Source organism: Rhinopithecus roxellana, chromosome 7 (genome assembly GCF_007565055.1).
Source record: "Rhinopithecus roxellana isolate Shanxi Qingling chromosome 7, ASM756505v1, whole genome shotgun sequence".
In the NCBI taxonomy this organism is placed as follows: domain Eukaryota; kingdom Metazoa; phylum Chordata; class Mammalia; order Primates; family Cercopithecidae; genus Rhinopithecus; species Rhinopithecus roxellana.
In genome coordinates this window covers 13637093-13662447 of record NC_044555.1, presented here as the reverse complement: position 1 = coordinate 13662447, position 25355 = coordinate 13637093, and the positions used below count along the sequence as shown (strand labels likewise).

General features: G+C 34.7%; 1 protein-coding gene across 3 annotated transcripts in view; it reads left to right on the top strand.

The window, feature by feature from the left end:
* The window catches only part of DCAF8L2 (DDB1 and CUL4 associated factor 8 like 2), a 181329-nt gene that overhangs the window by 102983 nt on the left and 52991 nt on the right, over positions 1–25355 (top strand). The gene's annotated exons all lie outside the window — the stretch shown is intronic.

The following is a 25355-nucleotide window of genomic DNA, read 5'->3' as shown; positions in this document are numbered from 1 at the left end:
TTGTATGATTCCACTTATCTGAAGAACCTAGAACAGGCAAATTTGTAGAGGCAGAAAGTAGGATGGTGGTTGTTAGGGGCTGGAAGGGCGTTATTTCATGGGTATGGAGTTTCAGTTTGGGAAGATTTTTTAAAGTGCTGGAGATGGATGTTGCTGATGGTTGCACAACAATGTAAATGAACTATATGCTTCAAAGTGGTGAAAATGGTAAATTTTATGTTATATGTATTTTTCCATAATGAAAAATGTATGTAGATCTGGAGCTCAGAGTCCTAGGCTAAAGATATAAATGAAAGTGTCATCATTGTGTTTATGACAAGTGAAGTCATGTAAAATTGTCTAGTTTGAATGTATGTGGATGGAAATGTATGATGGAAGGAAAAGAGAATTTAGAACTAAAGCTGATGAACTCAATAATGGCTATGGGGAGGAGGACTGGTCTTCAGAAAGGACAGCGATGGGATGGCTAGAAATGTGAGAGGAAGACAAAAAGAGAAAGGAGAAAAGTGTCAGATAAGTTAAAGGGAGTAAATATTTCTAGGAGCCAAAGATCAGTAGTGTTCCTTGCTACTTGAATCCCTCTTGGTGGAAGGATTCTATTTCTCATTTATCTTGAAGAGTCCTCCTTGGGACTGTAATGCTATAGTAGTTCATTTTTGCTGTAAGGCAAAGCTCTCTGTAATTCCAGTTTGAGCTTTTTCTCCCCCCCCCCCCCCCCCCCCATTTAATTTGTCATAGGAAATTACCCATCAAGCCACAGATGTGGTTTGAAGAAGGGGAAGTAATTTGGCAGGAGTAAGGCACTCTGGATGTATGAGCTATCTGCCTATGCAAATTACTAATGCCTTTAGAACCTGCTTGGGCTCAGTGCTGTTTTCACTTGATATTTAAGAGCTTCTGAGTATACCACATTTTACGGCTAGGAGAAATAGATTGTATCCAGTTCATGACAAGCAGCTGGGGTCAGATATCCCAGGACATTGTTCCCTGGGCCTGAGATTCAGCCTCTGTGAGCTGATCCAGAGCTCCTTCTCAAGAAGAAAATAAACTTGGTAAAGCAGGCGTGACTTTGCTACAGAAGTCTTGGGTCCTCATCCGCTATTCTTCTTTCACGGTTTACAGTAGGCTTGATTGCACATTGCCACCTGCCTCTGACACTTCAAGCAACACAGCATATGGCATACGCTGTTTTATAAGGATCAGTTGGCAAAGATATTTGTCCTGTACCTTAGACCAGCTAGAGAGGCATTCTTTGCTCTGAGCCCCACTAAAATGAACAGGCTTTTGCTTTATCCAGCAAATAGATCTAGCTAGAACAACATTAAATGGCACATTTCTCAAATACCTCAAGGGGTCCCCCAAGAATGTTAAGTGGGTAAGGAAATCAAGATGTGTAAATATATCCTTTATTTTGTATCAGATCAACAAGACTCCAGAAAAAAATTTCTGGGGTAGTAAAAAACTATCTCTCTATCCATCCCTGGCACCACAGTCAAACATTTAGGGTACCACTTCTTTCTTTCTTCCTAGATCCTATAGCAAAAATTCATCACTTTAGAGGTTCATCAGAATGACCTATAAGAATGTGAGTTTGTTAGGGTCCCTATGGACTAAACAGTGGCACAGAGCCTAAGAGTTGTCATATCTCTATGGCAGGATTGTGAAAGTTTGCTCCTGCCCTGCAAGTCCCAAGGTAATAAAACCATTCTACAATGCAGTTGAGTTAGAAAAAAAAGACTTCATAAAGCATGTCAACCACTGTTGGCAGTCATGCAGGATCATAATAGCATTGTTAAAGTAAGCATGAGTATGAATGTGTATGAGAAAAAACAATAAAAACACTCTGTAAATCACTTCTCTCCTTTTGCACAAAGTTAGAAGTAAAGAATAATAATTTTTAAAAATATCTTAAGTACTGAAAATTGTATTCACTGAGGCTTGGCCTTCCCTTTCTACATTTTTTTTCTATACTTCACAGGTTATCTGTCCCTATCTCTATTTTTTTGTTTGCCCATCCAATGCCAGTGTCCAATTTTTCTCTGAAACTGGAAAGTATCAAAACTCAAGCCTTTAGAATAGTTGAACGACTGACTAATTGACCTCCTTGCATTACCTCAGCCAACAATTGGCACTTTAATACTTTCAATTGTTATTTGAAAAGCTGTGTCCTGTAATACAGGAATTTCAGGCATTGCCAAGCAAGTGGAGATACATTTGAGATCCTGATATGTTTGAAAACTCTTTGTCTATGAAAAGAAACTTGATTTAGTCAGTTTCAGGTGATTGGATAGCTGGATCCAGAAAGTTAAATCTGCATTCTTGTTCAGTCAGAAGCATACTCTGGGGAGATGAAGTCATTCAGGGATAACTTTGCTGAAGGTTGGACTGAAGATAATGCTAGAGAAAAATCAAGAGGTTCTCTGGCCAATGATTACTGAACAGAGGTGGAGTACTGTTTTAGAGGTAGATATCTATAGGTTGGCTCATGCCTTTGATCTGGGCTAATGGAGAAGCCTTTTACTCAGCAGTGAATAAAAGAAGCAATCAAGTCTTCTGTGTAAGTTTGGGCTTGACACAGCAGTTTATAGCAAAGGCAAAGGCAGAAATTAAATACACACAAACACACCACATGTTAAGTAAGCAGACACCCTGAGTCATTATAGACTGTACAATAAAGTTAAGTGTAGAAAGAGGGTAAAGTCATGGCAAAAGTAGAAACAATAAGTAGAAGTAGAGACAGGGAATAGGTCTGACGTAATATTGTATCTCTAGATTGTGAGATATTAGGCCTCTTCTCTCGAATGGGTGACAAAGTAACCAGGTCATTAGAGCTGCACTGCCCTAAATGTAATTCATGTTCTTTGGGAAATCCACTCTAAAGTGATATCTCACTAATTAAAACAAACTAAAGCAACAAAAACATACGGTACATCTATTTCAGTCAGGTCAATCATTTATTGTATATTTCATTACATAAAATATATCAGTCAGTAGTAATACATTTTATTTAAGAGCTCTATATTTACCTTATGTGATTGGATTAAAATTATATTGTCGTAGCTGAAGTAATATATCAATTCTATGAACAATTTGCTATTAAAATAATTTTCAGAAATAGTCAACATTTTAAGCATTTACTCTCTGAATCTTTCTGGACCCCAGATTTCTTATTATAAGTGATCTAAACTGTGTGATTGCTCAGATACTACATATTTTCTAACCCAAAATTCCCAGAGCCTATTTTTACGCTACAAAAATTAATTTTATTATATGATTTACATGTAGAAATTCAGAGAATTATTTGTAGTCACAGAATATCAAAATAAAATGGAGTCGTGTTTCTTGGTTTTTTGTTGGTGGTGGTGTTGTTTTTTGATACAAGGTCTCACTCTGTCACCCAGTCTGGAGTGCAGTAGTGTGATCATAGCTCAATGCAGCCTTATACCCCTGGGCTTGAACAATCCTCCCACCTCAGCCTCCCAAGAAGCTGGGACTACAGGCGCACGCACCTCCAGGCCAAACTAATTTATTTCATTTTTTGTAGAGATAGGGACTTACTATATTCCTCAGGTTGGCCTCAAATTTCTGACATCCAGTGATCCTCCTGCCTCGTCCTCCCAAAGTGTTGGGATTACAGTCATGAACTACTGTGCCCAGCTGGTTTTAATTTTAAAATGAGACTCTCCAGACACGTAAAGTCGTTTTTTAAGGTCAAATTGATGATGTATTTAGTAAATGAATTTTAAGAATGGTCTCTGAATGTAGGAAGTTCTTATGAAATTAAGGAAGGAAACACAAATATTGTAAAGGATATACGATAAAACAAAATACAATAATTTGTTTTAAACAGTATCCAATAATGACAGATTATTCCCTTTTACTTTAGAGTAATTTATTTTATCTGGTTTAGACCTTCTTGATAAAACTCTTCTGTCTATTTAATGAGTAAACGTCTCACATTTGTCAATAAATTTCATTTATGTAATGGAATTATATTGTTTGTAGTTGTAGATTAATAGAGATTAAATTTCCATATGACAAAAGATTATGGGTCATTGTGATTCAAGTCAATGCAAGTTCACGATGTTGGCAAAATGAGTATTTTTATATGTTGTTTAAGCTGCCAAGAGTCTTCCCAGAGTCCTTTATTTAAAGGAAGAAGACTGTATTTCTCAAGAAAAAAAAATTCTGTAAAATTTTATGTGCTTTATATTGACTCTTTGTCTTTCTGACACATTTAATAGTTCCTGTTAGAGCTACAAGATATTGAATTGGAGGTTCTGAGTTGGGTCACTGCTCCATTTGAATAATCCTTTAAAACTTTAGTCCTCACAAACAAGCAGTAGCTGGCAACTGTTACAATGATACCCAGCCACACTTCACATAAACATGTAACAGTTTGTCCAGAGATCATTATAAACACATACTAGGCTTCTTTGAAACTAGTATCTTCAGAAAGGACTAATTAGTAGCTGAACATTGAGTACTTCTATAAAGTTTTGTCCTCCTAGCTTTGAGCATTCCTAATCTAAATTTCAGTTTCTTACTGGCAAATCTTTCTTTTTATGACATGAAACAAAAGGAAAAATAATTGGCTTTATCTGTGCTGATTTACCAGTGGTCACTGTTGACAGCTTCAAACGCCCTTCCCACTGTCAGTCTCTGCCCTTCACCCTTCTGCTTCATAGTATTCATTCAAGTGGCATGAAGAGGGGTATGGTGGCTCTGGGATTTGAACCATCATTGAACAAGATATGGGAAGTGAATAGTATTTGCTCACCATGACTTTAGTTTTAGTTTCACCTTCCAAATTAGACTTCTATACACTTCTTAAAGCTTTATTTAAGTTGTACTTTCATCGGCATACACAGTAGTAACAAAGCCCTTTCTAATAGTCATTGTATTAGCTACCTTGTGGCTGTTAATGTTCATGCTCCTGCAAGATCCTTTCAAATCCCTTTTCGTACCATTTACTTCCCTTTCCCTTCCAAGCATCAGTACTAATGTACAGCTCTTTAGTCCTCAAGCTGCTGAAGGGGCTTTTGCCCACAGGTGAAGAGATTGTAAAGCATCTGGGACATCTGGGAGTTGATATGCTCATCCCTCCCAGTGTGGCCTTTAACCAATGACTGAACAGTGTAGGAGTATGAAAGTTCACTCCCTTGCCTGCTGTAAGGATAACTCAGACGTAACTTACTCTCCAGAGTTCCCCAGGAGGATCGTGCTGAAGCTATCCTCTGAAGGGTGTTCACCTGAGATTGCACTGTTCCTTGGCTTCCACTACCTCCCTTTGGATCATTTTCTTAAATTAATCAAACATACATCCTCATCTCAGAGCCTATGTTTAACTTAGGATACACCTATAGTAGAGACCTCATTGTCATGTCAAAATATCGCCGCCTAGTGGCAAGACTAAGAATATCATAGTTCTTTGCATTAACTGCATGACCTTTCACTGAGTACCTTTTTTCATTGAATACCTTGCATTGAATACCAACTGAAAGTAGTGAGAGGTACCCAAAGAAGACAGTGCCATTATCTCTGCCCTCAAAGAGCTAACGATGTCTGGAACCAAAAGAGAAGAAGTGACAGCAAACATGACCACAGGTAGGATTTGCACAGCTGTGTCATTAGGAAACAAAGAAGAAGCAGTATGGGAAGGAGGGCCATTTTCTGAGCATCAGAGACACAGGATCTCATCATCTGAGATACATTAGACACTTATACATCCTATCCCAGCATCTATTTTCATCAGAAAAGACTAAAGCAGAATTTTACATGTATTAAAACTAATTAAGTTGTTGCAGGTTTAAATTGCAAAGACTAGCTTATGCCCAGTGAAAGTAGGCTTCATAGTGGCACAAATAGGTAAAATATACAGGTGGATGATAAAAAAGAGGTTGAGACTAGTCCAGAGACTAATAGCAAATATAACTTCCCTAATGAATGTCAGAACCATAAATATGCTGCATTTAGGGCATTCAGAATGTACGGTGAATCCTATTACAGTAGATGGAACCATGTATCATGAATGTATGTCAAAAATGACTCCACTTAATATAATGTTCTACATGGTAGGACATCTTTGATGTGAACTAAATATATGCAACTATATAGGCCATCAAGTCCAAGCTATCCATCTACATAGATATGAGCTCTTACATATGATTCTGCAGACTTGTTTTTAGCATTTTAGTAACCCAATGCTCACTCACTCATATTACTGATCTTTTGTAGGCCAGCTCAGTTACAAACATTGTGACTTTCCTCCATTAATCTCATATCTATCTTTACCTTTTTATCTTCTTAGAATGTCAACTCATGTTTACTTTCACATTCCGTTTATGATGAGACCCTTTTGGCTAATATTCTTGGGAATCACTGTAGCCAATCGGTTTAAGAACAGGATGCAATGTCCTCTCATCAGCATTGTGCACTAAGCTGAGACTCCACGGCATATCCCCTCCAATTTAGAGTATTATAAAGAAACTTCTTGCTTTGAAATGGATACCTCATGAATAAATCAAGAAGAGTTTTTGTTTTCCAATTCTATCTGAAAGAGATATGTAAAAAAAAATCGAGGCGGGAAAAATTTAAGTGACAAGATAAAGAAGTTTGATATTGCCTCTATCATTCTTAAGAAAGGAGAAAACACTAGGGGCAGGCCCTTAGATAACATCTGTCAATAGTTTAATAATAATTTGGGGTAAAGAAATAATTTGTGGGTGACAAGACTTTGTACCATAAGACAATTTCATTCAATTACTGTATCAATAACTGTATAAATTCATGCATTTACAACCAACTTATTTTTGATAAAGATGCCAAGAGCCTACATTGGGGAAAGATAGCCTCTGTCATAGATGGTTCTGGGAAAACTAGATATTCGTAGTCAGAGGAATAAAACTAGATCCCTATCGCTCACTACACACCAAAAATGAACTCTAAATTGATTAAAAACTTAAATGTAAGACCTGAAACTTTGAAAGTATTAGAAGAAAACATTGGTGTAACACTTCAGGACATTAGTCTGGGCAAATCTATTTTTGTGTAAAACCTCAAAAGCATAGGCAACAAAAGCAAAAATAGACAAATCAGATTACAGCAAGCTAAAAACCTGCAGAGCAAAGGAAACAATCAGCAGAGTGAAAAGACAACCTACAGGATGAGAGAAAATATTTGCAAACTATCCATCTGACAGTGGATTAATACCAAGAATATATAAGGAACTCAAATAACTCAATAGCAAAAAAAAAAAAAAATCAAATAATCTGATTTCAAAATGGGCAGAAGAACTGAATAGACATTTTTCAAAAGAAGACATATAAATGTCCAACAAACATATAGAACTGCTCAACACTAGTAATCATCGGGGAAATGCAAATCAAAACCACAATGAGATATCATCTCACATCAGTTAGAATGGCTAGTATTAAAAAGACAAAAACAAGACAAAAGCAAAATAGATGCAGGTGAGGATGCAGACAAAGGGAAACTTTAGTACACTGCGAGTGGGAATGCAGTGTAGTAAAGCCATCATGAAAAACAGCATGATGGTTCCTCAAAAAATTAAAATAGATGTATCGTATGATCCAGAAATTCCACTACTAGTTATATATCCAAAAGAAAGACAATCAGTACATCGAAGAGATATTTGCATACCCATGTTTATTGCAGCACTATTCACAATAGATAAGATATGAAATCAACCTGTGTCCATAAATAGATGAATGGATGAAGAAAATGTGATATATATGTGTAGACAACAGAATCCTATTTGACTATAAAAAATAAAATCCTTTCATTTGCAGCAACATGGAACTGGGGGTCATTATATTAAGTAAAATAATCCAGGCAAAAAGGACAAATATTACACATTTTCACTCATATATATGTAGGAGCTGGAAAAAAAAGTGTATCTCATGAAGATGGAGCACGGAATGGTGGTTACCAGAGGCTGGGAAGGGGTAGGGGATGAAGATAGGTTAGTTAATGGCCATAAATGTACACACTTAAATAAAAGGAATATGTTCTAGTGTTCAAAAGCAGATTGGGGTCCTATTGTTAATGAGAAGGTATTGTATTTTTCCACATATCTAGAAGAAAAGTCTTCAAATGTTCCCAACAGATAGAAATGATAAATGCTCTGGGTCAGTGGTCCCCAACATTTTTGGCACCAGAGGCCGGTTTTGTGGAAAACAATTTTCCTACGGACTGGGTTGAGGGGTGGTTTCAAGATGAAACTGTTCCATCTCTGATCATCAGGCAGTAAATTCTCATAAGGAGCACACAACCTACATCCTTTGCATGCACGGTTCACAATAGGGTTCGCGCTCCTATGAGAATCTAATGCTGCCGCTGATCTGGCAGAAGGTGGAGCTCAGGCATTAATGCTCGCTGGTCACTCACTTTCTGCTGTATGGCCTGGTTCCTAATAGGCCACGGACAGGTACCAGTATGTGACCCAGAGATTGAGGACTCGTGCTGTAGGTGATGGACACCCCCAAATACCCTGACTTGATCATTACACAGTCTCTGCATATAACAAAATATCTTGTGTAGCCTATAAATATGTATCAATTATTATGTGCCCATGAAAATAAAATAAAATCTTTGCACAGAGGGAAAATGACTGTATAAATGAAGTAAAATATATTTATCAAAGTTCTTGATCACGTTGTTATTTTTAGAATAAAATGTACTTGAGTAACAGGGGGGAAAACCTGTTCAGTGAATAAAGTTGAATGAGGAAAAATACAAACAGATATTCAAAACTTCAAAATAAGGTAGCAAGAGAAACTAATATCAATAACTAGTTGCAAGTACTGAAATTCTTTTTAAATAGCAAAAGGCAACTAAAAGTTATCCTTAAACTATATCAGCAATATAATAATAAAATCCACATGAATCTGGGAAGTGTTAAAAACACAATGATACTAAGGCATTAAGAAATCAGGGCTGGGAAGAGTGGCTCACGCCTGTAAACTCGACACTTTGGGAGGCTGAGGTGGGAGGATTGCTTGAAGCCAGGAGTTCAAGACCAGCCTGGAAAACATAACAAGATCCCCTCTACAAACAATTTTTAAAAATAGTTGGTCCTGGTCATGCATGTGTGTAGTCGCAGCTACTTGGGAGGCTGAGGCAGGAGGATAGCCTGATCCCAGAAGATGCTACATTCTGGCCTGGGTGACAGACTGAGACTCTGTCTCTGAAAGGAATAAGAGATCCTTCTGTCTTTATAAAGGTACTCATCTTTATAAAGGTATCTGTCTTTAGTTCCCTATCTGAAACTGTTATTAGAGTTTTAGATTTAATTTGAGCCTATATTTTCATTAAAAATATGAAGAATTTAATTGTATGCCCAAGAATTTCTTTAAATACTGAAAGGGAGAAATCTGGTTGTATTAAATGGCTAAATAAAGTTTTTGCCTCTTCAAAAAATAGAATAAAAAGAGTGAATTAATTATTGTTTTTGAGTGGAAAACTGTTCTGTATGTAGAGTATCAGATAAAAAGAAATGGGCTTAGATAAAATAGAGAAAGATTTCAGTCACATATGAAAAACTGGTTAATTATCTAATTAATAAAAAATGGAATGGGCCCATCATGATGAAGTTTAGCATCTTTTTTTACAGCGATAACATTTATAAATATTAGAATTGCAAGGAAACATATATGACCATCCAATCTCTCCTCTTCATTTTTGAGACCACAAAATATGAACACAGAAATTAAATTGCTTAATTCACCTAAGCAAGTCAAGGGCAAATGTAGGACTTGAGCTCACAGTTCTTAACTTCAAGGCTAGGTCTGTGGCCTTGGATAAGCTATTTAAAGCTTTTGTGCATTGCTTTGTTTTATTTTATATTCATACAATGGAAATAATAATGTACAACCCAAAAGGACAACTATGAGTATCAAATAAATATTTGCAAAACATTTAATATGATGACCATCTATGATAATTATTCAAAAATAGTAGCTTTTTTGTTGTATTATTATTATTATTGCCTAGTGCTTTTTCTTCTAAAACATGTTGTCGAACAATAACAAAAAAAAAGATATTCTAGAAGTATCTCTTGTGAGCCATATTTGGTGTAAAAGTCCAGTCAGAAAACTTTAAAATGTTAAAAGTATATTTTCCCCATGAGAGAAAATGTACAGTCTCTAATGATGACAATGAGAAAATTATGACTAAATTATTAATATATAAGTATATTTGATGAGTAACTACATGGCGGTCTTTTTTTTTTTTTTTTTTTTTTTTTTGGTTTTCATTTGCTATTTTTTTAACCCAAAAATAAGTTCCTCTTTTTGAAATCACACTCAGGGTAGGTTTTATTATCACCCCACTTTCTAGATAAGAAACTCAAATCTCCAAAAGACAAAATATCTTGTTAACGTTTTCCCTGATGTGTTCAGTTTATTCCTGGCATCAGAGGCCCCAGACTGATGATTCAAAAGTATATGGGAAAAGTATTTTGCTATGATTCTAAATCATTCCCTCTTTTTATCAGTACAATTTGACCATATCTACAAAATTTGAAAGCACACATACCTTGATTTATCAATTTTCCTTTAGCATTTTATTGAATGAATGTATGCAAAATGCATATATAACAATGCACTCACATATACACCACAAGGTAGGTAGGTAGGCAGGTAGGTAGGTAGGTAGATAGATAGATAGATAGACTTTTTGAGATGGAGTCTCACTCAGTCGCTCAGGCTGGAGTGCAATGGTGCCATCTTGGCTCACTGCCAACCTCTGTTTCCCAGGTTCAAGTGATTCTCCTGCTTCAGCCTCCCAAGTAGCTGGGACTACAGGTGCACGCCACCACACCCAGATAATTTTTTGTGTTTTCAGTAGAGACGGGTTTCATCATGTTGGTCAGGCTGGTCTCAAACTCCTGACCTCAGGTGATCCATCTGCTTCGGCCTCCCAATGTACTGGGATTACAGGTGTGAGCCACCGCGCCCAGACCACCATAAGATATACATACAAGAATACATTGCCACATTATAGCCTTTATAACTAGCAATTGAAAGATGGTTGTATGAATTACTGTTACTTGTCGAATGGAAGGCCATGTAGCCATTAGGAAGAATAGGATACAGGCTGACAGCAGACAATATAAATGATTCATTCATTCATACATTCAGCAAATATATGAGTTCATACTGCATTCCAAGCATTATTGATGCAGCCATGAACAAGACAATGTTCCTGCCTTTATGGATTTCAAAATGTAGTGAGAGAAGCAGACATTAACCAGAAAAACAAAACACATAATGAATGTCATATAATGCAATGTAGTGATTAAGCGCCATAAAGAAAAATAAGAAAATAGGAACAAAAGTATATATTGCTCAGTAAAAATAAAGAAATAGAGTTAGGCTATTATAGTCCTATTCATGTTAAAAGTAAAGAAAATGTATATATTCCATATAATTATATATGCATATATTCAAGAGACTTTTTTGGAGGATACATAAGACCCTGTCTGTCAGTAGGGGATACTTCTGAAGAGAGATTGAGGGACTAAATCATGACAGAAAATAATCTTAAGATACTAATATTGTTAATTATGACTTTCTGTGATGTAAATTTTGTACATTTTTACTTTTTTTACCACACACATTATTTTTTAAATAATAAAAGAAGATAAACTAGAGGAGGTCAAGAGCTTGGATGCATGCAGTTATGAGCAGTAGTACAGTCTTTGCTAGTTTGAATGTTTATTTGGGTTGCAACCTCAAATGCCATCCATAGCCATTTCAATAACAAAAATGTGTAAATCAGGCTGGCTAAAAAAAGTACGGGGAATTAAAGAGCATGTGATGATCTACAGAATGCATGTCTTGACTATGGCTCTTAATTTTTTTTCAGACAAATACATTTCAAAGTGTAGAAAGAGATACAATTTTTCATTTCTCTGGCCTTATCTTACCAGAGTTAGGCACTCTTGCCCACCAAGGGCTGACCACCAGATCTTTTTAAGGTGATCTTGCTGACATATGAATTACATGAAATTGTTCACCACTAAAAGGAGAAAAAGAAAGAGCCTTTTACTATAAGCACAATAAAATTGTTATAATGGCTTACAAATCCTCTAATCTGGCCTTTCCCTCCTCTCTTTTCTCATTGTTTCTACCGTGCCCTTCACTGGCTATGGCATGCCAAACTGAGTTTTGCTCTTTTTCTCTTTTGTACCTACACATTTAGTAGTCACTCTGGTATAAACTATTTACAACTCAATTGAATTGACACAAAAAGTCATTTTTTTAGAACAACTAATATCCCTAAATTAGAAATAATTTGAAGCTTCTCTTGACTGAGATGAGAACTACAAATTGAGAGCATAAAGGCTCATGTCTATTAATATTCCCGTGTGTCATCAAATACCACTGAAATAAGCATTTTTTAAAATGAAGGACGAAAACGCATTTCCCTGTGCCAAGCAATTTTTCTGTATTTCTCTGCACATTTACCTGAAACTTCTTTAGATATATGCACATTTATCATTCTATCAGAATGACATTTAATATATTGAGGAAAAAAGCTGACAAAATATCACACTTAAGATCTAAATCAAATTGCAGCAATTCATTAACATGTGAATCTAACAAGGTTATAACTCTTCATAAAATAGCTGATTTTATACTATAAATCATTTTTTATGTTAAATAGATGTGGGTTTTTGTCTCACTTATTTCTGAAAAGTTGTTTTAGGAGAAATATAGATGAGAGATAATGTTGTTTCCTAAGCATTTATAGGCAAATTTAAATCTATGTCAAGATGATAAAAAATAGACATAATTGCAATTAAGAAATAAAACACAGTTTTAAAATTCTACCTAAATCATTTTATATGTGCCACTGGTAAACTATTGGCTATTTGCTGGAAAGACATGGTTGTATGTAAGAGAAGTACCAAAAAATTAATGATGATAGCTAATTTTCATTGAAACATCTATTTCTGTTTTTCTGTCCTCTTTTCATTAAAAGTGTGGATGTTATTATGAAGATATTGAGCGATGGACTATCCAAAGATTTGCATGTAATGAAAATCATCAGAATTAGCTTATGATATATGTACTATTATTTCTATTTTATAAACAAGGGATGTCTCAGAATGCTGTGTCCATAATTGGCCAAAAATTGCATACCAGCAAGTGGCAGAGATTGAATTCACACTAAGATTGTCAAAATTTAAAACTCGTCTTATTATGTGGACAGCCTGAATGAGGATAGGTGGTGCCTAGTGAGAAACAGGGAGCGGAATTCTCTTTTCAGATTTGAAGCCTAGGAGATTGAAAATATGAAGATGTCATTCGTAGAAATAAGAAGAAGGATTTAGATTTGAGTTTCGAAAAATGCTAGTTCTATTTTGAAGAGGTTGATCATAACGTGCTTCTGTTGAACATACAGTCATATATTTGATATGGTTGAATATATTGTTAAGCAGCTAGGAACATAAGAGTAGTGATGTAGAATATTATTCTGGGGGGAAAGAGGTATAGTTTATTCAAACAGTGACTGACATCTTCCAAATATCTTCCAAATAACATAGCTCTCCTTTTCACTTTATGTGTATGGACATACCTACATTTACTACAAAATTGCTTGTCATTGAAGGTGTTACATTCAGATTTCTGGCTTCTTGGAGATATGTACTTAAAGTTAAACATTAACTTAATATGAATGTCAAGGGAAAAATAATAGCCTGACATGGACTTTTCATAGTATCGTGAGAAAAACAGAATTTACTCACTTACAGATATACAGGATATGATAAGATTGGCAGTTGAAATGAATTCTTGGTGTCCCAATGGGTTTTGTAAAAGAATTTAATGTATTAAGTGCCTAAACAATGTGTTTTCTCTAATCTTCACAATTTATTCTTTATTTTCATTCAACTCTATTGTTCATAAATATTATCTAGAGAAGACTTTTAAACAAAAGAGCATGGATGGGTTTAAAAGGTCCTTATCACCAAGATTTAATAAGCACAATGTTGCTTCTCTGTGGAATTTTCTGAAAGAGTTTGATTCTCAAAGGTTTCATGACTCTAAACAGTGAAGAATTAGAGACTTAGAGAAAATTGTTTATCTATTTTGGTGAGATATTTTATATCCTTAACCTAGTAGTTTTCAACTGTGGTGACTATGTCACCCAGGGACAGCTGGAAAGTTTCTGGAGACATTCTTGATTATCATAACAAAGGGAGAAGAAGTTCTACTACCATTTAGTGGGTAGAGAATAGGAAGTCTGCTAAACATCCTACAGTGCACTGGATAGTCCCCCACCAGCAGAGTTATACGGCCCCAAATGTCAATAGTGCTGAAACTGAGAAAGCTTGCCTTCATCCCTGCAGAGTTCTAGGATAGTATAAAAGAAAAAGACTTCGATATCTTGTTATGCAACATATGTGCCAGTGTATAAAACAATTATTTTAACCAGGTCACTGATTGATATAATTTGCATGTGAATTATATTATAAGCCAAGAAAAGTCTGTATCATTTTAATAGAATATTCTAACAGTAAGTGACTCTGTCTCTTAAAAATACAAAAAATAAGCACACATGGATATTTGAAAGGATATTTTTGAAGCTGCTTAAAATTAATGGACATTAAACTCCCATGTGCTTTGTTTCATCAGTAAAACTGTGGAGCTCATTAACAAAAAACCAGAAACTTAGCTATATAAATCAGGAAATTTATAAAGTGTAGCCACTAGTGCATGTCTGTGAGTTTCTGAGTTAACTAAAAATTAAATATTATTGAAAAAAATAAAGGCAAGTTCTTCATAAATTATTAATTTATACTTTTACTAGTCTTCCTATTAGAATCATTCAGGTTTTCTCACCTTATATATAACTTCTATTCCCTCCTATTTTACCCTAAATGGTTTAATTTTAAAATAAGTATTTTCCTTTGTTTATTATGTTCCTGTACATATAGAAACCTGTTCCATAATTTTATCATATTTTTAATAATTTCCTTTTTCAGATGTGTTTATGTCCTTTGCTCATTTTTTTAATGAGGTCATTAATAATCTGAGAAATGCAAATCAAAACCACAATGACATATTATCTCACATCTGTCAGAATAGCTGTTATTAAAAAGTCAAAAAATAACAGATACTGGCAAGACTGTAGAGAAAAAGGAACGTTCATACACTGATGATGAGAATGTAAATTAGTTCAACAGCTTTGGAAAGCAGTTTGGATATTTCTCAAATAACTCAAAACAGAACTACCATTCAATCCAGAAATCCCATTACTGGGTATGTAGCCAAAGGAGGATAAATCAAACTACCAAAAATATATACACCCATATGTTCATCACAGCACTATTCACAATAGCAAAGACATGGAATCAACCTAGATGCCTATCAATGGTGGACTGGATTAAGAAAATGTGGTACATATACACCATGGAATACTATGCAGCCACAAAAAAGAATGAAATCATGTCCTTTGCAGCAAAGTGGGTGCAGCTGGAGGCCATTATTCCAAACTAATTAATGTAGGAACAGAAAACCAAATACTACATGTTCTCAACTATAAGTGGGAGCCAAACATTGAGTACACATGGACATAAAGATGGGAGCAATAGACACTGGAGACCACTAGATGAGGGAGGGAGGGAGGAGGAAAGGACTGAAAAACCACTTACTGAGTATTATGCTCACTACCTGGGTGATAGTATCATCCATACCTCAAACCTCAGCATCACGCAATATTCACTTGTAACAAACCTGCATATGTACTCTTTTAATCTAACATTAAAATGGAAATTGTTTTTAAAATAATTTCCTCTATTTTTATCTTTATCTCCATTTAACCATGATTTTATTTATTTGAAAACTTAAAAAATATTAACATTTCTATCAAACTGATCTTTTTGGTAGGTAATTAAATCTTAGATTAGCAATGTTTCTTATCAAGTATGCACTTCAGTATTAATGCATATGTGAAAGATGATGTTACTGTTGCTTCTTTAAAACATATCAAGTAACAGCTACTGCCAAGTTAACAGTGAAAGTTCAATTATTTGAAAAGATTCTTTTTTTGTCTACCTAATTAAAGACTTAAGATCATATTTTTCTTTTTTGTGCATTGGTAATTCTATTAATAAGGGAAAACAAACTTAAATTTTAAAATAATATTCATAGAAAACTTTCAGGTATCCAAGGATATCAATTACTCATATACATTATTCTTGTCACATATCTAGGAGGTTTTAAGCATCGCATGCCAGTCTTGTCTCTCATTATAATGACAATAGAAACATGACTGCACTTGAAATGTAAACATGCCTTGTATAATAACACTCCAGCTACACTGTAGGATATTTTTATTCAAGAAGGACCACCTCATAGAGCTGAATTCTGCTTACATAATGGGTTTTAAATTGCTCTTTTCTTCCTTCTTTTCTACCTCAACCACATCAGTTTGTGCAGCACACAGAGCAGACAGAACAGTTTGGAGATTTGGTTTTCAGATCTGGCCCTCTGTGTGAGCTCGCACCCTCCTAAAACTTAATTGGCTTCATGGCCCTTCACAGTAATAGGCCTCAGTTTCCACTTATGAAAATTACTGTATGTTTACTTCATAAATTATAAGATTCTTCCTTGGTATACCATTCTGTGTTCTGTTAAGAGAATGCTAAGGGGTGACCTTTTATGAAGGTTACTATTATTTTTGCAAGTTGTGTTTATAGTAATATATAAGAATTTATGCAGAGCAACTTTACTTGCCAATAGAAAACAAAAGTATATGAACAAGTTTTAAACTAAACCAGAAATGAAATAAGTTCTTATTCACTATTGGAATGGGCTGCAGAATGGCATTTTGGAGTTATCAAAATGGGTAAGAGCTTGGAATTTGAAATCAGGCAGATTTGAAATGGAATCAGTCCTCTGTCACTCATTACATAGGTATCTTTGACAAGTCCTTTACCTTTTTGATTCTCAATGTCCTCATCTAAAATATATGTATAACAATACCTACTTCTCAACATAAAATGTTTACAGGCTAGCATAGTGCCTGGCATAAAATAGTATCATAGTGAATAACCATTATAAATATATATATATATTTATATATATAAATATAACCTTCTCTATAATTAAGAAATTAACCAACATGTGTGTCCTGATTAATATAGATATTTTAATGCCTATAGATACGAATTTATAATAGAATCTCTCCAGTTTACCTTCAGCAGTGTACCAGGAAGTATTTTTCAAATTTCAAATATTACATTTTAACATTTACATTTGAATTCATATGTAAATGTACATTTTTATAATTCAATATAAGTAGGTTAATATTACTGTCAAAAATTTAAATGGGGCTAGGCGTGGTGGCTCACATCTGTAATCCCAGCACTTTTGGGAGGCCGAGGTGGACAGATCACTTGAAATCAGGAGTTTGAGACAAGCCTGGCCAACATAGCGAAATCCCATCTGTACTAAAAGAAAATACAAAAATTAGCCAGGTTTGTGGCACGCACCTGTAATCCCAGCTACTCGGGAGGCTGAGGTAGGATAATCGCTTGAACCTGGGAGGCAGAGGTTGTGCTGAGCCGAGATCGTGCCACTGCACTCCCGCCTGAGGGATAGAGTGAGACCCCATCTAAAAAAGAAAAAAAGAAAAGAAAAGAAAAGAAAGAAAATTGAAATGGAAGGCATTGGATGGCATGCTAGAAAGAATACAGCCAAGCCTGACTCTAACTAACTGTGGTTTCTTGAACAATATGATACACTTTGTTCAGCTGTGTTTTCAATAAAATGAGAGAAATGAGCGTTTAGATTGGATACCTACACAATTCACTTTGTTTTAATTCCATAATTTTATGATACCTAGTCCTCATATTTGCTATTTAATAAATAGTCATAGTTTTCCAAAATCTGTATACAGATACTCCTTTAGCATAAGGAATAATTTAAGGCATATAAACATGAACAAGTTGTGAGTAAATGACCCTCAAGATTTGCTTTACTTTTCCTCCAAAATATTAGTTTTTCAAGCAAAAGGTCTTCAGATGATTGACAAGTCACTTCCTGTCAAGTGCAATAGCAAATCCTTCTGAAAGACTGTCGTGGGTTTGATTCTTGAATCCCTCTTTAAATAGATTCCATAGGGCAGCTTAGACAAAAAAACACAATGGCAGTGAAGACACTTAGAGGGAAGTTGGAAACCCTCATGTCCTTTAAAGCAGCAGATGTTTTTTATTGTAGAATAATATCCCCAAAAGGTTATTTATACAACTAAATGGGGAAGCTCAGTCTGGCATTATCATTTTATCAGGTCAGAAGGGGCTGAAGAGGGCACTACTGCATGTGCCATGAAGAGTTTTAACATATTTTCTTTAAAAAATGTATACAATATTCTTGTAACCTGACCTAACCCCTGGTACTTGGGTAAAAGCAGAAGGGCACTTCTTTTCAGGTAAAAATTTTCCGCAAAGTAAACAGAGGTCATGGTTTTTCACTAGTATGATTGACAGGGAAAGGCTTAGAAAGAACTTTATAGAGGTGATAAAAATGTGCTACAGTTAAGTTATTAAATCTTAAAGCAAATCTACTTATGTCAATTCAATATTTCTATTTTATAGTATTTTTCAACATTCATATAATCCTCTCCCTCAAACCAGATGCCTTGATATGTATAGTCTTTACATAAAGTTGTTTATGTTTCCTAATAGCTTTGGGGGTTGGGGAAATGAGAATGATGTCCAATAATATGTGATAAAATTAGAAACACACATATTCTGTACACCTTTCAGTCAGTGTTCTTTGTGTTCTGTTAAATTTATATATTAAAATGTGCAGAATTGGAGGATTGTAATATTTTTCAGGAACTCTACAAAGCAATTCAATAGAAACCCAACAAAATAGATAAATTTTACCTAGTTTGTCAATTATTCTACTCTTTGTATTTATTTTTTTACTAACGCAATTAAATATTACCTGTTTCCCTTAATGTTTAATGTCTAGCAAAGAGACTCTTAAAACTTTGAAAATAGACTGTGTGTAGACTAGAATGAATCATTGTCTAATTAGTCAATGAATACCTCTTTATAATCAGGCTATCCACTAGGCAATGAGGGAGAATATTATTTTTAATACAATTAAGGAAACAAAGTAAATGAAGGAAAGGGAAGAAGAAAAAGAGAAAGAAAAAGAATGAAAGAACAATGATATTAGCATAAATGTGTAAGAATCATACAATCGTCATAAGTATATGTATATATAAGAACTCTTGGCATTCAGGAGCAAAAGAGTTCAAAAACCTTATAGTTGAATCTTTATGAATTTAAAATTATTTTTTGTCAACTATTTGATTTTATCCTTACAGTTTCCTTGTCATTTATGCAGGATACATTTTTCCCAGTGTGTATGGTGGGAAAAAAGGAATTCTATTCACATAATGATTTAAATTCAAGAAAATGTTTGTATGATGTTTATCTTGATTTTTTTTCCTTATTTGATAAATTTTTTTTAATATTGGGGCAGGAAATGCAAACAAAGGTTTTGTTTTATTTATATGTGTTATTAATTTGGCAGGCACTATTGTTTGTTGATGCAACAACTGTTGCATCCCTTTTCTGTCTTGATTTGTCTCCCAGCATAGAGGCCAAAAAGATAGTCACTTCCTGAGCCTACTGGGCCAAGACACCAATGTCTCTTGCCTTTGGCATATGGGGGTTTGACTACCAGGGAGCTTGTAGGACTGAATCTCCTCCATACAAATGGAGAGGACACATGAGAGGACCTTCATTTTTTGACAACTGCTTTCTTTCCAGTTAGAGACATTTCAGTGTGAAGATGTTATATTTGCTACGGTCATGTTGCTACCATTTCATCAAGAGATTTACAGAGATAATGACTTGGGCCCCTGAGCCTTGGACTAATCATCTACTTTAAACTTTTTCTTAAAAACATATGCTTGTAGTAGTTAAGCCACTATTATTTGAGTATTTGGTCACTTGCTGTTGAATGAATCTTAACTGTACACCATCTGACCTTTTCTTTTAAAAAATGACTTCTTTCTGCTTTATGTGTAGGAAATCTCAAACTCTCAAATGTATGAAACAATTGAATGATGCAGAGAAAGTTGGAACTAACACTTTCTGAGAACCTGCTACTACTGTGGGGCAGACACTATGCAAAATATTCTACATTTATTCTTTTGACTATTTTAAATGTCCCTTTTCTAATTAAAACCTTTTTCTCAGCACAGTATCTATCAAAAGGGTTTTCATTGCCCAAATATTCGTTGAGAAGTTATGGAATCTCAGGCTGTGGTCTAGGGACTAGGCCAAACGTACCAAACAAAAAAGCCATGATGATTATATTGTAACAAAAATTGGCAGAAAACTAATAAATAAATAGCTAATAAGCAAAGCAAGAAATGTTTTGAAAAAATGTGATTCAGTGTAAAGACAGTGCTGGGGATGGAAAAAGATGTTATACTTTATAGTGTCTTTATAAAAGCCTTCCATGTTAAGGGGATAATTTAGAAAAGAATTCATGGATGTAAGGGACCACGTGGATATTTGCAGAAAAATAATGTTCCAGGAAGACAGCACAGAAAGGTCAAATGCCCTTAGGTAGAAATATTGTTGTCTCATTCAAAGTATAACAATGATATTAAAGTGAGCATAATATAGTCAGCAAGGGAGGGAAAAGCAAGAGATGACTTAGGAGAGAGGAAAGGCCTTATAGGCATTTTTAAGGAATATGACTGTCACTCTAAGAAAGATAAATCTCTGTAAAGTTTTGAGCATTGACAGATTGACATGACTTGGTTTATATGGCAAAAAGTGGGTCTATAGAGGAGCAAATATGGATAGAGAACAACTGATTGTGAAGTTATTGCAATTACACAGGCCAGAGACGATGATGTCTAAAGCCAAGTGGTAGCATCAAAGTAGTGGGTTTCTGAAGCGTTAAGGTAATCCATTAAATAGCACCTGCTTCCATGCTCAGGTTCTGAGACCACTGGGAAATAAATGAAAAGGTTAAGCAGATAAGGGCCAAAATATAGGCAGGGTGTATGGCTCACACCTGTAATCCCACTGTTTGGGAGGCCAAGGCAGAAGGATTGCTTGAGGCCAGAAGATGGAGACCAGCCTGGGCAACATAGAGAGATTCCATCTCTACAAAAATAAAAGTAAAACAAAAGCAATAGCTTGGCATGGTGGTGTGCACCTGTAGTCATAGCTACTTGGGAGGCTGAGGGAGAAGGATGGCTTAAGCCTAGGAGTTCGACATCAAGATGAGCTATGATTGTGTCACTGCACTCCAGCCTGGGTGACAGATTGTCCAAAAAAAAAAAAAAAGAAAGAGAGAGAGAGAAGGAAAGGAAAGGAAAAGAGGGAAGGGAAGGGAATGGAAGGGAAGGGGAGGGGAGGAGAGGGGAGGGGAGGGGGGAGGAGGGAGGACGGAAGGAAGGGAAAGGAAGGGAAGGGAAGGAGGGAGGAAGGAGGGGAGGGGAGGGGAGGGGAGGGAAGGGAAGGGAAGGGAAGGGAAGGGAGAAAACACAGGGCCAAAATATTACCTATATTTATTTTATACTGATAAAATCTAGGCTGGAGCATGTAGCCTATCATAAGAGCCAAAATGGACTGATAGTTTCCTGGCCGCTAGTCTAAACCTTGGATCAACCCATCCAATGAAAGATTGTGTCTTCAGACCAATGTATCTAGATCTTTGCCTTTCACTCCTAAATTGGAAAAGGGACCAGTTCTCCTGAGTTCTGTAACTTTGACAGGATACATGAAACTAACTGAAAAAGGAGGAATGATAATTAAAGCATTTTATGTGTTGAGGAGTATTAACACATCTGGAGATGGGTCATAAGTGTTAAGGAAAAAAAATCCATCCTTATAGGAGGGGAAAGGATATATAAGGAGTGGGAAGAACCTTTCCCCTTAATATTTTTTCTCTTTGCATTATTTACCATTGATGAAAACCATTGACCAAGCAACAGTTTTGCATTCTCCTATTAGAGTTGATTGATTATCTCTTAGGACCTTTCTTTTCTCACCTTTATGAGACTCTTTCTTGGATAGTACTCACTGCTTCTTTGGTTATCCTTCCAGGATAATTACTGGGAAACATGAATTTTGCCACCTGAAACCCCTGAAGTGGAACTGAATATTACATTTATTATGTTCTAAGTCTACTTTGTAGCCAAGACCAACATTCACTCACTATTTTTCTTTTTTCACTGTACATTATTTCTAGCCATATTGCCAAACGTTCTGCAACAGAATAAAATGACACAATTAAAATACTCTAATAATAAAATGCCAGTATAAAGCCACTCTAAACTTAAATAAAAATCATATCACTCCCATATAAAATTCTTGGAAAGAAATTAGAGTTCACAGATTAAACTTCCTTGTAAGTTAAAGTCCTGAATAAACCCCACGAATAAAATCACCTTCCTCTCATGAGTTAAAGATCCAAAGAAATTAAAATCCATAATTTATATTCCCAATCTCTCATCCTGCAAAAATCTCATTCAGGAGGCTACTTCATGATAGTTCCAAACTAAAATTCATTTAGAAGCTTCATTATGGGATGTTTCTTACTGGGATGAGTATAATTCAGGGCAGTGTTTTTATTCAACACCAAGATCCTAACGTGCTTTAGTTTTTAAAGAGTCAAAGAAACAATGGATTAAAGTAAAGGAACAGGGAACATTATCATGGCATTGTATCCAGTGCTACAAATTTTAGAGAGAAAGGTAATCCAAACAATTTGATAATGGATAGAACAAGTTAGAAGAACAGGAATATATAAGACTTTAGAATACTATAAAGTGACTAGACCTAACAGACATGGAGAACACTCCACCCAACGAAAGCAGAATACATTCTTCTCAACCACATGCTGAAGGATAAAACATATGCCAGTTTATAAAACAAGCCTCAATAAACGTGAAAGGACTGAAATCAATAAAATATGTGATCTCTTACTAAAAAAGAAATTAGATATAAATTATAGAATGAAATATGAGAAATCAATAAATATGTGGAAATTAAGCAATATACTTCTAAATAACCAATGAGTTAAAGGACAAATTACAAGGGAAATTAGAAAACACTTTTAGGTTAAAAAAAAAAAAAAAAAAAAAAAGGAAAAACATACCAAAACTTGTGTCCAAAGAACAGCTATAAGTAGTGCTTAATTTATAGCTGCAATGCCTTTATTAAATAAGAAGAAACTCTCAAATCAGTAACATAAACTTCCACATTGAGAAACTAGAAAAATAAGAGAAACTAAATCCAAATAAAGCAAAAGGCTCAAAATAATAAAGATTAGAGTGAACATAAATGAAGCAGAGATTAGAGAGGAAAGAAAGCAAAGAAAATGAAACCAAAAGTTGGTGCTTTGACATGATAAAAAGAAACGGACAAACTTTTAGCTACATTTATCAAGAAAAGAGAAGACTTTTCTTCTATTAATATCTGGAATGAATGAGAATATACCACTACTGTCCTTAGATACGAGAAAATAATTTTAAGAAAATAATGTGAATAAGGGTGCATGCCACAAATTAGATGACTTTCATGAAATAGACAGCTTTCAATAAATGACTGAAACTGACTCAAGTAGAAATAGAAAATCTGAGTAGACATAAAAAGTAAAGAGATTGAATTAGTATGTAACTCTTCTGCCACTAATACACAAAACATTCCCAGGTCCAGTGACTCCACTATAAATTCTCCCAAACAAGGAAAGAAGATTAATACCAATTCCCTCACAAATTCTTTGAAAAAAAATAGAAGATGGAGCAGATCCCAAATCATTCTTTGAGTCCAGTGTTACCCTGATAGAAATACCAGACAAAGATACCAACAACAACAACAACAACAAAAAACCCTACAAGCCATATTCCTTATGAATATAGATCCAAAATCCTCAAAAAATACTAGACAACTGAATAGAGAGCCTACAAAAATAATTTCACATCATCACTGAATAAGTTTTGTCCCAAGAATGCAAGTTTGGTTTATCATCTAAGAAGCAATTGATTTCATATATCATATTAATAGGTAAAAATGGCAAAAAGCACAATCATTTTAATAGATACAGAAGAAACATTTCACAAAATTCAACATTTCATGATAAAGCATCTTAACAAGCTAGTAATGAAAGATAACTGCCTCAAATTAATAAAAGGTATCTAATAAAAATCCATAACTAACATCACATTTAATAGTCAAAAACTAAATGCTTTCTCCCTAAGATAAGGAACAAGACAAGAATGTCTGCTCTTGACACTTAAACACTGTATTGGAAGTTCTAGCCAGGGAAATTAAGCAAGAAAAATAAATAAAAATAATTCATATTAAAAAGGAAGTAAAACTCTATTTTCGGATGACCTGACCTTGTTTACAGGAAACCTAAGGAATCCACTCGAAAACTATAGGAACTAATAGACAAGTTCAGCAAGGTTGAAGGATACAAAACCGATACACAAATATCAATTGTATTCTTATATAATAACAGTGAACAATCTGAAAATGTAATTAAGAAAACACATTTACAATAAATCAAAATCACATAATACTTAGGAATAAATTTAACAAAAGAAGTATAAGAATTGTACACAGAATATTGCAAAACAGTTTGACAGAAATGAAAGAAGATTTAAATAAATGAAAACACATCCCATGTTGACAGACTGAAAGATTTAATATTCTTAAGATAGCAATATTTACCAATTAATCTACAACCTCTATCAAAATCGCAGCTGGGTTTTTGCAGATATTGGCAAGCCGATCCTAAATTTATATGGAAATGTAAGGGACTCAGAATACCCCAAACAATCTTGATAAAGAAGAACAAAGACAAAGGACACTATTTCCCCATTTCAAAACTTACTACAATGCTAAAGTACCCAAGATAGTAAAGTTCTGGCATAAGGTTAGACATGATGATTAATTGAATAGAATTGAGAGCTCAGAAATAAACCCTTACTTTATGGTCAATTTATTTTTGAATTGGTCAATTGATTTTTGAAAATCAATCATGGTCAACTGATTTTTGAAAAGAGCGCCATGACAATTCAATAGAGAAATAATGATTTTCAACAGATGGTGCTGGGACAACTGGATATTCATATGCAAAAGAATGAAGTTAGACCCTGAACTCACACCATGCATGCACACAAAAATAACTCAAAATGCATCATACACATAAATGTAACAGTTAAAACAATAAGAGCCTTAAAAGAAAACATAGGAATAAATATTTGTATTTATCTGTATTGTATTTAGAAAAATGGGCAATGTTTTCTTAGATATGACACCAAAAGTATATATC